Raw genomic sequence first — 17,116 nt, 5'->3', positions numbered from 1 at the left:
TACAAGAGATTCTAATTGATTTTATGTAACGTTTACAGATGATTATAGTAGATATGGTTATATCTACTTGATCAAACATAAATCAGAAACCTTTGAACAGTTCAAAGAGTTTAAGCATGAAATCGAGAATCAATTAGGCAGGAAGATAAAGATGCTCTGATCTGATAGAGGAGGATAATATCTTAGTATCGAGTTCCACGACTATCTCAAGGAATGTGGAATTGTTTCACAATTAACTCCTCCTAGGACACAACAACTTAATGGTATGGCTGATGGGCGCAATCGAACCTTGTTGGACATTGTTTCTTCCATGATGAGTCGAGCCACTCTTCCCATTTCTTTCTGGGGGTATACCTTAGAGACAATTGTCCATATCCTCAACATTGTCCCTACTAAAAAAGTTGCCAAAACACCTCACAAGATGTGGACAGGGAAAGTTCCCTCGTTAGCACATATCAAAGTCTAGGGTTGTGAAGCTTTCGTTAGACGAGAGACTCATGACAAGCTAGAAGCCCGAAGTGAGAGATGTATTTTCATTGGCTACCCACAAAAGTCTTCTGGATATTTGTTCTACAGGCCAAGTGAAAATGTGGCCTTTGTAGAATGAAGAGGAGTCTTTTACGAGAGAGAGAGAGCTCATATGCAAAGAGGACAGTGGGAGTACAATTGACCTTTAAGAAATTCAAGAGCCAACCAATGAAGGAACCGTAGATGATACTAGCGGTCAACCAGAGGATGAGACTCCTATTGAACCTGTTGACACTTCATTACCTCTTCGTCGTTCCAGTAGAGTTATTGTGCCACCTTAGATTTATGGTTTCCATATAACTGCAGAAGGTGATACGTTTATCAATGATCAAAAACTGATAAATTTGGATGAGCCGGCTAACTACAAGGACGCAATGGTAGGCCCTGAGGCTGCTAAATGGAAGGAGGCAATGGACAACGATATTAAGTCCATGTATGACAATCATGTTTTGAATTTGGTTGATCAAAAACCTGGTTGAAAGACAGTTGGTTGCAAATGGATCTTCAAGAAGAAGACCGACATGGATGGAAATGTGCACACTTTCAAAGCATAACTAGTTGCGAAGGGCTTCACTCTAACCCAAGGGGTTGACTATGATGAAACCTTATCACTAGTGGCTAATATAAAATCTATTAGGATAATGCTTGCCATAACTGCCTTTCATGATTATGAAATTTAGCAGATAGATGTCGAAACCGCTCTCCTTAATAGGAAGTTGGTTGAAGATGTTTACATTAGTCAGCCAGAGGGTTTTGTTAATGCAAAGTTTCCTAATAGACTGTGTAAGCTTTAGAAATCCATCTATGGATTGAAACAAGCATCTCGCAACTGGAATCGTTTCTTCCATTAAAAAGTCAAAGAGTTTGGTTTTTCTAGGAGTGAAGATGAGTCATGTGTGTATGTCAAAGCTAGTGGGAGTGTAGTAACCTTTCTCTTATTGTATGTTGATGACATACTACTCATGGGAAACGAAATTCCAACCTTACAAGAAGTGAAATCTTGGCTTGGAAAGTGTTTCTCTATGAAGGATCTAGGAAAGGCTGCCTATATTCTCGGGATAAGAATTTTGAGAGATAGAAAGAACATACTAATTGGACTTAGTCAAAGTACATACTTGGACAAGGTACTAAGACGATTAGTATGGAAAATTCAAAGAAATGAGAGCTACCTATTCAGAGCAATGCCAAATTAAGTATGACTCAAAGCCCAAGTATGGATGAAGAGGTAGCTGATACAAGTCGAGTCCCTTACGCTTCGGCTATAGGATCGATTATGTACGCTACGACATGTACTCGCCTTAATGTGTCATTTGCTTTAAGCATGGTTAGTGACTATCAGGGAAATCCTGGAAGAGCTCATTAGACAGCTAGTTAAGAACATTATCAAGTATTTGTGAAGGACAAAGGACATGGTTCTAGTCCTTGGTGGCAGTGATACGTTGAGAGTGACAGGGTATAGTGACGCCAAGATAGAGACAACTTTCATTCTCAATCCGGTTGGGTATTTACATTAAATGGAGGTGCAGTTACTTAGAAAAGTTCCAAGCAAGACATAATGGTTGATTCTACATGTGAATCAGAGTATATAGCGGTAAGTGAAGCATCAAAGGAAGTGACATGGTTGAAGAACTTCATTGGAGATCTTGGAGTTGTCTCAACCATTTAAGAACCAATGGAACTTTTCTGCGATAATGAAGGTGAGGTTGCTTTGACTAAAGAACTGAGATATCATGGAAAATCAAGACATATCGACTGAAAATACCATTATATCATACATAGAGTTGAAGAAGGTCATCTCATAGTGAAAAGAGTCTCGTCAGAAGATGATCCTGTAGATCCTCTCACAAAGGCTCTGAGTAGGATTAAGCATATACAACATGCTAGAAGCATTGGATTAAGAGATGACATTAGTTTTGGTAGTTAGATGATTAGTTTTAAACTTGTAACAAATTAAATGTAATTGACTTTTGGTGATTAAATAATTGAGATTATTTATGAGTTTGTTTACTGCCTTTGTCAATTGTTTATTCTTATGTCCGTTTTGCATGTTTTAATTCCTTAATAATTTAATTATTAAAATTCCACGATCGACCATACTTTAGGAAGTAAATAATGAGTTAAGACTGTCATGAAGTGGATTGTAGATTGTCTAAAGGGAGTTAGACATAGCAATTGTATTGCTACAACATTCATGAGTACTTAGAATTGGAGATTTAAGTATTGGATAAACCCATGCTCATAGATTATTGCATGGATTATATCACGAGTAATTTTGAGACTATAATATCTTATATTCTTGAAACGGAGATATATGAGTTGTAATTTACTAGTCCGTTGTGCATTGGTGTTGTGTAAACGCATCAGTAACATGATGTTATAAAATGTAGTATCATGTATGATTTGGTGAGTAAAAGATACAAGCATATAAGTCAAAGTTTATTCGTTCCTTTTACCCTAATAGGAAAAGCAATATTTGTGGGCCCCTCGGTGATTTGGTGTTGATTTATAGTGTTGGGCCCAACCAAGACTCAACTGATGTGTTCAATTTGAAGTCTTATATCGTCATCAAAAATCAGGAAACCGGGAAACAAAATTTGGACAATGAGATTGATTCTAATCCATGTATCATGTCTATATGATATCTTGTAGAACGGATGAATATTTGATCATTTATCTTAGGATCAATATTTTTTTAGTTCAGAGTTCGACAGTTGCTTTGGAAACACTCTTTGCTGTTTAGTTTAGAAGTTATACCAGTAATTTAATTTTAGACTTATCCAAGTGGGAGACTGTTGAATTAGGAGTCTAAGATAATAACTAAATTAGTATAATCTTGAATTATTAGCAAAGTCCTTTTAGGTTGCCCTCAAACCTAGTAATTGAAAAGGATGACTTTTAGAGAGAGATACTGATTTATTAATTTATTATGTGATTAATAAATTAATTAGAAATCAAAATGAATTTATTAATATGTTATGAAAATAATATATTAATTAGAAATCATATTATTTAATTAAGAATTAATAAGAAATTAATTAGAATTAATTTCGGGATTAAGTGGATTAATTAAAAGTGCAGGGAATGTTTGGTTATTTATTGAAAGTTGAAGCAGGAAGACTGTAGGGATGAGGTGGACGAAAATTGGCTAGAGATCATCTATAATTTTCATCCAAAGGGCAAGGATGAGGAGATAAGGCAGCCTGAATATTATATTAATTAATCTAGGCCTTATCCCTAAAACCCTAACTTTGGCCCCAAGTTTCCTTCATGTAACATATATTATCCAGTTATTCGTTTTAACCCTTGAGTTGTGCTTTATTTGTAAGTTTAGTCCCCGATGGCAATTTCGTAATTTTGGAGTCAGCTGGAGTACGCGGGGCGTACACCTTTGTACGCCGGCTAAACTCTGGATCGCATTAGTACGATGTGTGTATGCTGGTACGCAGGGCATACGCAACCAGGGTGCAAACCCTAAATTTTAGGGTTTGGACCCTATTTAAACATATTTATGGCCACATGCACCTTCTTATATTCAGCCTCCTTCCTCATTTTGAAACCCTAAAGGGTGTTAGTGCATTATGAAGCTTGTTGAGCCATTTTTGGTGCCATTTGGAGCTTTTCGAGTAGAAGGAAGAGCATTGAGGTGGTGGTGTTTCAGTCAAGGCTTTGGATCCAACATCTTGTTCCCCTTGTGTACCTTGTTGAGGTAAAAAGCTTCAAACTTGGTGTAGAAATCTTATGGATCTAGTTTTAGCTCAAAGTTGTTCCCTTTTTGTCCCAAACTTTGTCTTTGTGAGTAGAAGGTACTCCAAGGAATTTGAGTTGTCCTTTCAAAGGTTTTGAGGGGTGTTAAAACATAAAGTTAGGTTTTTGGTCACTAGTTTCTCTCCATGCAAGTGCTAAGTGGTCTTAATGGGTTAAGAGACTAGGGTTTATGGAGTTAAGGTCTTAATAGCCATGCTAAACCATAAATTTGGAAACTTTATGGTTATGAAGATCATTTGTTGCCCAGATCTGAAAATTAGACGTAAGTGCTTAAGGGATTAAGCACTTAATAAGAGGGGTGGTGAGCAGCTGCGTTACGTTGGGCGTATCGAGGGGTATGTTACGCGTATGAGGTCAGCTCGTTGATCCTCGGTAAAAGGCGAAGTATGCCCCGTGCACACAAGGAGTACGCCGCGCGTACTGACTGAGTCAACCCGATTGACTCAGTTGACTTTGACCTGGATTTTGACTAGGGTTTGACCTAGGGGTATTTTAGGTACTTGAATGGTAGTCTAATTTTTGGTTACTGTTATTCGTAAAGGTGACCAGTAGCATAGGTGTCAGTGCAACGTGTTATTCCAGCTTTTCGTCTGTCTATGAGGTGAGTCTTCTTACCACCTTAAGTGGGCCAAAGGCACTAAGGCCGATCCACTGTATTGTATAAGAAAGAATTGTAGGCTATCGTATGATTTTGTATGATGTGATTGTATGATTTATGTATTGAGCTGGTTTGGGCTAGGAGCCATTATGGACTCGGGGTTGATACGGAACCGGGGGTTGATTCGCATCCGACACAACTACTTGCTTTTATTTTGGGTTGATACGGACCTGACACAGCCACGTACTATTATATTATATGTAAGTTGTATGTGGTAATTTGGGAAGCTCACTAAGCTTTATGCTTACAGTTTATGTTTATGGTTTCAGGTACTTCCAGTTCAAAAGGGAAGGGCCCGACGTGATGGCACAACATCCTCCCCATATGATTTTCGCATTTGATATATTTGTACTCTGATGTTTCGGAATATGTTAATGATTTATAGTTTTTGGTACAATCAATGAATGAAATTAATAGTTTTTAAATGAAAATTTTTAGTAGTGTTTTTGGTTTGTTACAAGTTGGTATCAGAGTCTTGGTTTGCGGGATTGGGGCATACTCTCGGTGTGTGTTAGAACTCAAACTGAGGAAATGATAGTTTTTCTTAAATAAAAATGAATTTAAACTTTTAAAAAGGATTTTATTTAAGAAGAAGGGATACGATGCGTGCGATCAACCGAGCTCAAGTAAGTGGTTTCCAAACTACCCATACATATGTCTTATGACTAGTATGCTTGATATGAGAATTGTATGCTAGATTAGGGCTAAGGATACCTTCAGGAATCATATGATAGAATAGCCTGAGTTGTGTGATGCCTTATAGCCTAATGGAACTTGATGTTATGTATTACTTGGAATTGATATCGACTCAGTTATTTTCTAAGTGTATGCTTTCAAAGTTGTATACGGTTAGGATTGTATAGACCTAGAATGATAGATTTGGCCTTATTTCCTGTTCCTTGTTTGGTTGTGGACTTAAGGTAGAATCATCATTTGATAGTCTATGTGATCCTATTTTTTGTATAACTTACATTCATATGGCAACTGACGGTGTTGATTGAGGTTCTTGGTATTGCGAGTGGTGGGATTTGAGGATTCCTAGGAGAGTCTAGGATATGTATGCCGTATGGCATGGGATTAGTTCATGGTTTTAGTGTGGAAACTTAGAGGAATTAGGACTGACGTTGAGGAAGGTGCAGGTAGGTGTGAAAGGTAGTATTGGGCCCGTACTACTAGAAACACAGGACCTGTACTTGAGACAAGTGCAGATCTGGAAACTCTAAGGAGGCCTGTGTAGAGGCGTCCCCTGGAGTCCTTGTTGATTGTTTTTATTTGGTGTTTCAGTTTGGAGGATGGTGATGATTACTCGAGGAGGTTCTGGCTCTGGTTCTGGTTCACGTTCTGGCTCAGGCAAAGAACTAATTGATGAGCGTCTGCGCGAGTTCATTTCGGCTGAGGTTACCCACGGTATCCTGGATTCTACCCCTGTGTTGTTCGGTACCATCAATGAGAGGAATTTGGAATTGATGGATGAGAGACTCAATACTTTTCGAGCCGAGATTTTTGTGGGTCATATTGGAGCTCAAAATACCTCATTTTGGGAGTTCAAGGCTTGTGGAGCTCCTGAATTCCCTTGGGTTAAGGACCCCATCGCTAGTCGTCGTTGGATCGCTGACATGGAGAATGCTCATCGGATGAGCTTTTTCCCTGAGGGGGAAAAGGTGGAATATGATGGGTTTTGAGCATTCTAACACTTCCTAAGTGTACATGCAACCCTAATAACCTTGGATCTATGGTTGTCTAATAATCATGCAAAGTTGAATTCCAAGGTTATATTCCTATCTAGCATACATGGGGAACATTTATAACTTGAATGAAAGATAGAATAACTTACCTTGTTGTTGATTATGATCCTTGAAACCTTGTGAGCCTAGCACCCCAAGTGTGATGCCTCAAATGCTTCACACAACACCAAATGCAAAGGAGTAAACTTTGAGAGAATCTTACACTTGCAAAATCGGCTCTAGCCCTCTTGTTTCTTAGTGTCGCCGATTTTGGTGGAGAATGGGTTTCTTATATAGTGTTGACACATCTAGGGTTACACCATGTAAACCCTAATGTGTCATGACTCTTCATTTCCATGACCCATGGGTTTGTAACTCCCATGGAGCATCCATGGAGCATCCTATGGGTGGAACCCAACTTGATAATCCATGGAGCCTCTTAGCCCACTATATAAGATATGGAAGATTTACATAATCTACCCATATATTTAATTAGTTATCTTTTGATCACTTAATTAATTCTAAATTAATTCTTGATCAAACTAATTAAATAATATTATTAATATATTAGAACTTATAATATATTAATAAACCATAAGTGTTATTTCTCTCATTTTAGTTTATCCAATTGCATGGTGCCATGCAACCCAAATGGACCATGCCGGGTCGGGTCAAGTACATACCAGAAATAGTTATGGACTTAGACACCTCATCCAACAGTCTCCCACTTGGATAAGTCTAATAACTATAACAGCAATACTTCAGGAACCGATCGGCAATCGTAGCTCTTTCAAGGTCTCTCGGAACTGAGAAGATGATGATACGCCATTTAAGATAAGTGATCATATAATCCTCTGTTCTAGATATCAGCCGGACAAATACATGGAACAATGTCTTACTTATTGTCCAGCAGTTTGTTTCCCGATTTCCGATTTGTTTGACAAAGAACTTAATTGAACACATCAACTTAGTTCTGACCGGGCCCGGTACATAGGTCAAAACAAAATCATCGAGGGGCCCAGATATCAGCTTCTAATCCAAGAAGGAACAGATAAACTTCGACTCATATGTTTGTTCTACCACTCATTGAATTATACACAAAAGCACGTTTTATAACATCTAGTTACCAATGCGTTAACGTACAATCAATGCATAACCAACTCATAAGTAACAAATCATATCTCTAGGTTTGAAGACTTATATGATATTACCGTCTCATGATCACTCGAGATAAATTCCATGAAGTGATTCCAGTGAGCGTGGGTTGAGTCCAATGCTCAGAACTTATGAGCACTCATGAGTGTTGTAGCCATGTCCAACAACTTAGACCTCTGCAACCAATCATGACAGTCTTGATTCATACCTACTTCCGACATATGACCGACTGTGGAGGTTCGAATAATATGATATACCAAACATAATTATTCTGGAAGTCAAAACATGCAAAAGAAATATAGTAAACGATCGACAAGAGATAGCAACACTTTACTCATAAATAAAACACCTTTTATTCATCATCTAATGTCAATTACACTTTACAAATTTCAAGGTTATCTAACTACTAAATCTAATATCATCCTTCAGCCCTATGCTCCGAGCATGCTGGAGATGCTTAACCCGAGTCAGTCCCTTCGTGAGGGGATCTGATGGATTCTCATCCGATGATACCCTCTTTGCCATGAGGAGTCCTTCTTCTATTCGATGTCTGATGAAATGGTATTTTCTGTCGATGTGTCTGGATCTCCCGTGATCCCTTGGTTCCTTGGCTAAGGCAACTGCACTTTCACTATCACAGAAAATTTCCATTGGCTCTTTAATAGCTGGTACAACTCCAAGGTCTCCAATGAAGTTCTTCAGCCATATCGCCTCCTTTGCTGCCTCGCTAGCTGCTATATACTCTGATTCGCAAGTTGAACCAGCCACTGTCTCTTGCTTGGAACTCTTCCAAGAAATTGCTCCTCCATTTAAGGTAAAGACCCAGCCTGACTGAGAGCGGAAATTATCTCTATCAGTCTGAAAGCTAGCATCACTATACCCTACAACTCTCAAGTCTTCACCCCCACCGAGGGTAAGGACCCAGTCCTTAGTCCTCCGTAGGTACTTGAGGATATTCTTTGCCACAGTCCAGTGTGCCTTGCCAGGGTTCCCCTGATACCTGCTAACCATGCTCAAAGAAAAGGCTACATCAGGTCGAGTACACGTCATAGCATACATGATCGATCCTACAGCCGAAGCATAAGGTATTCGACTCATTTCTGCTATCTCAGCCTCAGTACTAGGGCTTTGTGTCTTACTCAATCTGGCGTTACTCTGGATGGGTAACTCTCCTTTCTTGGTGTCCTGCATGCCGAATCTCTTCAACACCTTATCCAAGTAAGTACTCTGACTAAGTCCAATTAGTCTTTTACTCCGGTCTCTCAAGATCCTTATCCCTAGAATATAGGCAGCTTCTCCTAGGTCCTTCATAGAGAAACACTTCCCAAGCCAGGACTTAACTTCCTGCAGAGTTGGGATGTCATTTCCTATGAGTAGTATGTCATCCACATACAATACCAAAAAGCTAACTATACTCCCACTAGCCTTGACATATACACAAGATTCATCTTCACTCCTAGAAAAGCCAAATTCCTTGACTTTCTCATCAAAGCAAAGATTCCATCTGCGAGGTGCTTGCTTTAACCCATAAATGGATTTCTCAAGCTTACACACTATATTAGGGTACTCTATGTTGACAAAACCCTCTGGATGACTCATGTAAACATCCTCAGCCAACTTTACATTAAGGAAAGCGGTTTTGACATCCATTTGCCATATTTCATAGTCATGAAATGCGGCTATGGCTAACAGAACCCTAATAGACTTAATCTTGGCCACTGGAGAAAAGGTCTCATCATAATCAACTCCCGGAGTTTGTGAGAAACCCTTTGCAACCAGTCGTGCCTTATAAGTGTTTACATTACCATCCATGTCGGTCTTCTTCTTGAAGATCCATTTGCACCCTACAGTCTTACGACCTGGTACATTCTCAACCAAGTTCTAAACTTGATTGTCATACATGGACTGTATCTCGCTGTCCATTGCCTCTTTCCACTTGGCTGACTCAGGGCCTGCCATGGCTTCCACGTAACTGTTAGGTTCATCCAGACCTATCAGTGTCTCATCACTGATAAGTGTATCACCTTCTGCAGTAATATGGAATCCATAGTAATGCTCAGGTGCATTCCTAACCCTTGTGGAACGCCTCAGAGGTACAGACTTGCCAATTGGCTCAACAGGAGTTTCCTCCTCAAGTTGAGTGCTAGGGTTTGAAGTTCCTTCACCACTTGACTCTTGAATTTCTTCAAGTTCAACTTGCCTCCCACTGTCTCCTTGGCTTATGAACTCTCTCTCTCGAAAGAAAGCCCTCCTAGCTACAAAGACCACATTCTCACTAGGTCTGTAGAAGAGGTAACCAAAGGATTTATGTGGGTAGCCGATGAAAATACACCTCTCACTTCGAGGTTCGAGCTTATCATGAGTCTCGCGTCTCACGAAAGCCTCGCAACCCCAAATCTTAATGTGGTCTAGTTTGGGTACTTTACCAGTCCACATCTCATGAGGAGTTTTGGCAACTTTCTTTGTGGGAACTAGATTAAGGATATGGGCGGCAGTCTCTAAGGCATACCTCCAAAATGAGATTGGCAGCGAAGCTCGACTCATCATGGAACGAACCATATCCAACAAGGTTCGATTACGCCTCTCAGCTACACCATTCAACTGCGGTGTCCTGGGAGGTGTCAATTGTGAGACAATCCCACATTCCCTAAGATAGTCGAGGAACTCTGAACTAAGATACTCACCACCTCGATCGGATCGAAGCATCTTAATGTTCCTACCCAATTGATTCTCGACTTCCTGTTTAAACTCTTTAAACCTCTCAAAAGTCTCTGACTTATGCTTGATTAAGTAGACATATCCATATCTACTGTAATCATCAGTAAAAGTCAAATAATAACGATTAGCATCCCTTGTGGCATGTTTGAAGGGCCCACACACATCCGTGTGTATAAGATACAACAAACCTTCACCCCTCTCACAAGAACCTGTGAAGGGTGACTTTGTCATTTTTCCAAGTAAGCATGATTCGCAACTATCATCTGACTTTAGGTCAAATCACTCCAATACTCCATCCTTTTGGAGTTGGCCTATGCGTTTCTTGCTTATATGTCCAAGACGACAATGCCATAATGATGCTTTATCCAAGTTATTATCATTAACAGAATCAATACACAATACATTATTTCCTAAGTTATCAACCACAGATACAGTTTCATACACACCATCACAAGGTAATGCTTTAAAATAAAGAACATTATTAAAGAAAGCATTAATCGAACCAACTTCATTATCAAATGAAAAGGTGAAACCTTGTTTATACAATGCATGAAAGGAAATAATATTTCTTGCCATTTCTGGCGAATAACAACATTTATTCAAATCTAAACTAAACCCACTACTTAGCGATAAAGTATAAACTCCAATCTTGGTGATAGGTAAAGCTTTCCTATTCCCCATGATTAAGTTTATTCTTCCATGCTCCACATTCTCACTTCTTCTTAGTCCCTGCAAATCAGAACATATATGAATACCACAACCGGTATCAAGGACCCAAGAGTTAGAATGGGGTGAGTTATTAGATAAGATAGTGTAAATACCTGCATGGTTGGGTTTAACTTTCCCATCATTCACATCTTGCTGGTACTTTGGGCAGTTCCGCTTCCAATGTGACTTTTCATGGCAATAGAAGCATTCAGCCTCTTTAGGGTCAGAAGAAGGAGTGACAAAACCTTTCTTGGTTCCACTTGAAGAAGAGCCATCAAGGGTCCTAGCCTTGGTTCCCTTCGAAGAGCTCTTCCCTCTACCTTTCCCGATTGCCAAAACCGGGACGGAGTTTGGAGTAGGAGTGTTAACAACCGACTTACCCTTAAGACCTGTTTCTGCGGTCTTGAGGAGTCCCTGAAGTTTGCTGAGTGTGACCTCTTCCTTATTCATGTGATATGTCATGCGGAATTGATCATAGCACGATGGTAAGGAGTGCAAAATGATATCTATTGCAAGCTCCTCAGGGAAGTTCACATTAAGCTTCAGCAACCGATCCACATACCTTTGCATTTTCTGCATGTGGCTCGTGACGGATTCCCCGTCCTTCATCATGGTTGTTATGATAGAGCATATGATTTCATACCTCTCTTGTCGTGCACTTTCATGGTATCTTTCCATCAGATCTTGGTGCATTTCAAAAGGGTAGAAGTCCTCATAGGACTTTTGGAGTTCCGTTGTCATGGTGGCCAACATGATGCATGCTACTTTTGTAGCATCCCTTTCATGTGCCCGGAAGTCAGCGATCTCCTGGGGAGTTGCAGTGGTCTCATCAATCTCCTTAAGCTCCTTGTCAAGGACATATTCTTTGTCCTCGTAGCGGGTAATCATCCTGATGTTTCTGATCCATTCATTGAAGTTGGATCCATCAAAAGTGACTTTCCCACACAAGTTCATAAGGGTAAAGGAGCCTTTAGGATTAGAGCCAGAAGCAGCATTGTTTGAAGACATCTGAAAGAAGAGAACAAGATTAGTTTAGATATTAAGAGAGTCCTTAATAAAACACCCAAATGTAATATTAAGGCTAGGATCCAATCACAATATATTATAACTTAGAAGAGGTATGCCGTAATCCAAGCTATAACATATTTGAAAGGTAGGTGAATGACGATTCACCAATTTCCACCATGAAAAACGAAATATAAATATTAGGTTTTTAATTGGTTCTTAGAAATTCCTAGATTCTTTTGAGATTCAATGAACTTTTCAAAGGCATGTTTCAATCTCGAGTGTGCCCTCCAAGTTTTGTGACTGGGATACCGAGGATCACAAAACGAGGTGTGAAGTAACCATTCAAATCACTTGGTACCCTCAAGGTTTATCACTTAATCGATGTGCCGGTAAACCACACACGCTCCACCGATGCTATGGTAAACCTTAAGTCACCCTTTACCTACCTTGTTAAGTCCAAGTTAGTGTGCCGGTTAACCACACACGCTCCACCAACGACTTAAACAAAGTGTAAAGTGTAATTTCATGGATTAGCACCTTATTCACATTTTCCTAAAGTAACTAAGATTGAGAATTTAATAAAAGCATTTAGTTACTTTATAATATTCATCATACTTTTAATGAGAATTTATAAGTCCTTGTCTTACCCGTTCGGCTAACGACCCTCCACCGATCAAGGAAGCGGTGGGTGAGAGTGGACACCCATTAAGTTTCCATTTTATAGGCAACAACCTTATACCCCCCTTATAGACCGGCTTCGTGAATGAGGCGTACTAGCGGTAAGACGACTTGACGTTATACATATATATATTAGTAACTTATAATATTATAAAGTATAAGGGTTGAATTTTAACTTTTAAAATTCTAAGGGTTGTAACTAAAGTTTTAATCAAGACTTTACATGTTCCAAAACTTGAGGGCAAGTTTTGTAAACTTCCAAAACTTTTCATTTCTTATAACTTATGAATTAATTGAGTAATAAAAATGAAGACTCTTCATTTTTATAACTCTTGTGTTCTTTTAATGGCTTTAATAAAAGTGAGACTTTTGGTTTTCCATAACTTGAGGACAAGTTATGGACTCTATTAAAACTCATTATGATCATGAATTAAACTACCATGAAGGTTACAAACAATTCCTATGATCATCTAATCTTCATAAGTTCAAGAACATGAATATGAACACTTTCAAGAATCAAAAATTATACTTAAAAAAAAACAACAAACAAACCTAGGCTCTGATACCACTGATGGGTTTTGAGCATTCTAACACTTCCTAAGTGTACATGCAACCCTAATAACCTTGGATCTATGTTTGTCTAATAATCATGCAAAGTTGAATTCCAAGGTTATATTCCTATCTAGCATACATGGGGAACATTTATAACTTGAATGAAAGATAGAATAACTTACCTTGTTGTTGATTATGATCCTTGAAACCTTGTGAGCCTAGCACCCCAAGTGTGATGCCTCAAATGCTTCACACAACACCAAATGCAAAGGAGTAAACTTTGAGAGAATCTTACACTTGCAAAATCGGCTCTAGCCCTCTTGTTTCTTAGTGTCGCCGATTTTGGTGGAGAATGGGTTTCTTATATAGTGTTGACACATCTAGGGTTACACCATGTAAACCCTAATGTGTCATGACTCTTCATTTTCATGACCCATGGGTTTGTAACTCCCATGGAGCATCCATGGAGCATCCTATGGGTGGAACCCAACTTGATAATCCATGGAGCCTCTTAGCCCACTATATAAGATATGGAAGATTTACATAATCTACCCATATATTTAATTAGTTATCTTTTGATCACTTAATTAATTCTAAATTAATTCTTGATCAAACTAATTAAATAATATTATTAATATATTAGAACTTATAATATATTAATAAACCATAAGTGTTATTTCTCTCATTTTAGTTTATCCAATTACATGGTGCCATGCAACCCAAATGGACCATGCCGGGTCGGGTCAAGTACATACCAGAAATAGTTATGGACTTAGACACCTTATCCAACAGAATATGCATCCTACCTACTGAGGGACAGATCACGAGACTGGTGGGAGGAGGTTACCTGAGCTGTTGGGACAGCGGCAGTGGCAGTGATGACCTGGGAGGATTTTGTTCAGAGATTCCAGAGGGAGTTTTCACAGAATATCGAGGTGCAGTAGTTGGCGAGGGAGTTTCAGGACCTTCTCCAGACTACCAAGACAGTGGCGTAGATCACCACCAAGTTCCAAGAGAGGGCTCTATTGGTTCCGCAATACGTTGTGGATGAGGAGATGAAGAAGACAAGGTATCAGGACATGTTGAGAGATGAAATCAGGGAGTTTATTAGCTTTTCGGGGTGCAAGACCCTGGATGACATGATTGAGAGGGCCCGCGAGCGGGAGATTGAGCTGGAGCTTTAGTCGAAGTTCAAGCCAAAGCATGTGCAGACATGTTGTGGGCCAGGCCAAGAAGCCCAAGGTTTCTAATTCGTATTCTAGGGCCAGCAGGGTCGAGGCCGCTGCAGAAACTGTGGCAAGCAGCATAATAGGGCGTGTCGGTTAGCGGGTTCGGGTTGTTATAGGTGTGGGCAGACTGGTCATATGAGTAGGGATTTCCCTCGGAACGCATTGATTTGCTACCATTGCAATCAGACCGACCATAAAAAGGATGATTGCCCGAGATTGTTAGGATGAGCTGTGGCGGCACCTGGGCCAGTCACATTGAGGATTGTTGATGGCTGCCAGGGCAATGCGGAGGCTCTTATGGTGAAGAACAGGGCATTTCAACTGACCAGTGATGAGGCCTGTGGAGCACCATATGTGGTTATGGGTATGTGTCTTACCTCCATCTTTTATTGCTTTCTTTATTTCATGCTCATATTTATGATTGATTTTGTATAGGGACCTTTTTGGTCAATGGTATGACTGCTCATGTTTTGTTTGATTCAGGGGCTACCCAATCCTTTGTATCTCTTGTACCTAGCAAGAAGTTTTGCTATGCTCCCGGGACTTTGGATTCCCCAATAGAGGTTGAGATTGCGGATGACCGTACTATTAGTGCTTCAAGGGTTGTCAATGGGTGTTTCCTGAATCTGTTTAGCGAGAGATTCTCTATCGATTTGGTGCTGATTCCCTTGAGAGGATCGAAGGTTATCATCGGGATGGATTGTTTGGGCCTTAATGGGGCCATGATTGATTGTGAGCGGCAGTTGGTGAGAGTTCGAACCCCAAGTGGGGGAGAACTGGTTATTCCTGGCGAGAGAGCTTCACATGGGCCAGCTCTCTATTCAGCTGCAAGGGTCAGGAGGTATCTGCAGTAGGGTTGTTCTGGGTTCATAACTATTGTAGCAAAAACTCGAGTTGAGGACACGATGGATTTGAGTGGGTGCCCTTTGTTCGGAATTTCCCCGATGTGTTTCCTAAGGACTTACTAGGAGTACCTCCTGAGAGACAGATTGAGTTTCAGATTGATCTGGTACCTGGTGTGGCTCCGATAGCCAAGACGCCGTATCGCGTGGCGCCACTTGAGATTTAGGAGTTGTCTACGTAGCTTCAGGAGCTGCTAGACAAGGGTTTTATTCGTCCGAGTAGTTCTCCGTGGGGAGCACCGATTCTGTTTGTGAGGAAGAAAGATGGTTCACACAGAATGTGCATTGATTACCGGGAGTTAAATAAGCTAACGGGGAAGAACTGCTACCCACTTCCGAGGATTGACGATTTGTTTGATCAACTTCATGGTGCATCTTGGTTTTCCAAGATTAATTTTTGATCGGGTTACCATCAGATGAGGGTCATGGGTGATGATGTACAAAAGACAGCCTTCAGGACTCGCTATAGCCTTTACAAGTTCGTGATGATGCCATTTGGGCTCACCAATGCACCAGCAGCGTTCATGGATCCCATGAACCAAGTTTGCAAGCCGATGTTGGATCGGTCTATGATTGTATTCATCGATGATATTCTGGTCTACTACAAGACCAAGGAGTAGCATGAGGATCATCTGCAAGAGGTACTGGAGACCTTGAGGAGGGAGAGGCTTTATGCGGAGTTCTCCAAGTGTGAATTCTAGCTGCGCGAGGTGCAAGTTTTGGGGCACATCGTCAACTAGAAGGGTATATTGGTTGACCCAGCCAAGATTGAGGTCGTAATGTGGTGGGAGGTTCCGAGGACTGCATCTGGGATTCGGAGTTTCTTAGGTATCGCAGGTATTATCGGAGATTTATCCATTATTTCTCCAAGATTGTGGTTCCCTTAACCTGTTTGACAAATAAGAATGTGACCTTTTGGTGGGGCCCTGATCAGCAGTTGGATTTTAAGACTCTAAGGCAGAGAATGTGTGAGACCCTGATTCTCGCGCTCCCTGAGGGCTTGGATGATTTCGTGGTTTATTATGACGCCTCTATTTCAGGTTTGGGAACGGTTCTTATGCAAAAGGGTCACATGATTGCTTACGCTTCGAGGCAGATGAAGCCACATGTACACATGATTTGGAGTTGGGGCATGGTTTTTCCCTCAAGATTGGAGACACTATTTGTATGGGGTTCGGTGTACCATCTGCAATGACCAAAAAAGTTTGAGGTATTTTATGGACCAGCTGAATCTGAACATGCGGCAGCGGAGATGGTTGGACGTGGTAAAAGATTATGATTGCGAGATCCTGTACCACCTTGGGAAGGCCAATGCGGTGCCCGATGCTTTGATCCGCAAGACCGTGAGTTCATCTATCTGGGATCTCTGCTTGAGAATGACTGTTATTTTGCCTTTGATGGATTTGATAAATAAGGCTCAGGTGGTGGGATTGAAAAAGGAAAACTGGAAGGTCGAGCGGATCAGAGGACAACTTCCCTTATTTGTCAGAG

The sequence above is a fragment of the Lactuca virosa genome, chromosome 5 (assembly GCF_052849685.1).
Source record: "Lactuca virosa cultivar CGN04683 chromosome 5, Lactuca_virosa_CGN04683_v6, whole genome shotgun sequence".
In the NCBI taxonomy this organism is placed as follows: domain Eukaryota; kingdom Viridiplantae; phylum Streptophyta; class Magnoliopsida; order Asterales; family Asteraceae; genus Lactuca; species Lactuca virosa.
The sequence above is the reverse complement of the archived record's forward strand: the minus strand, read 5'-3'. Positions refer to the sequence as shown.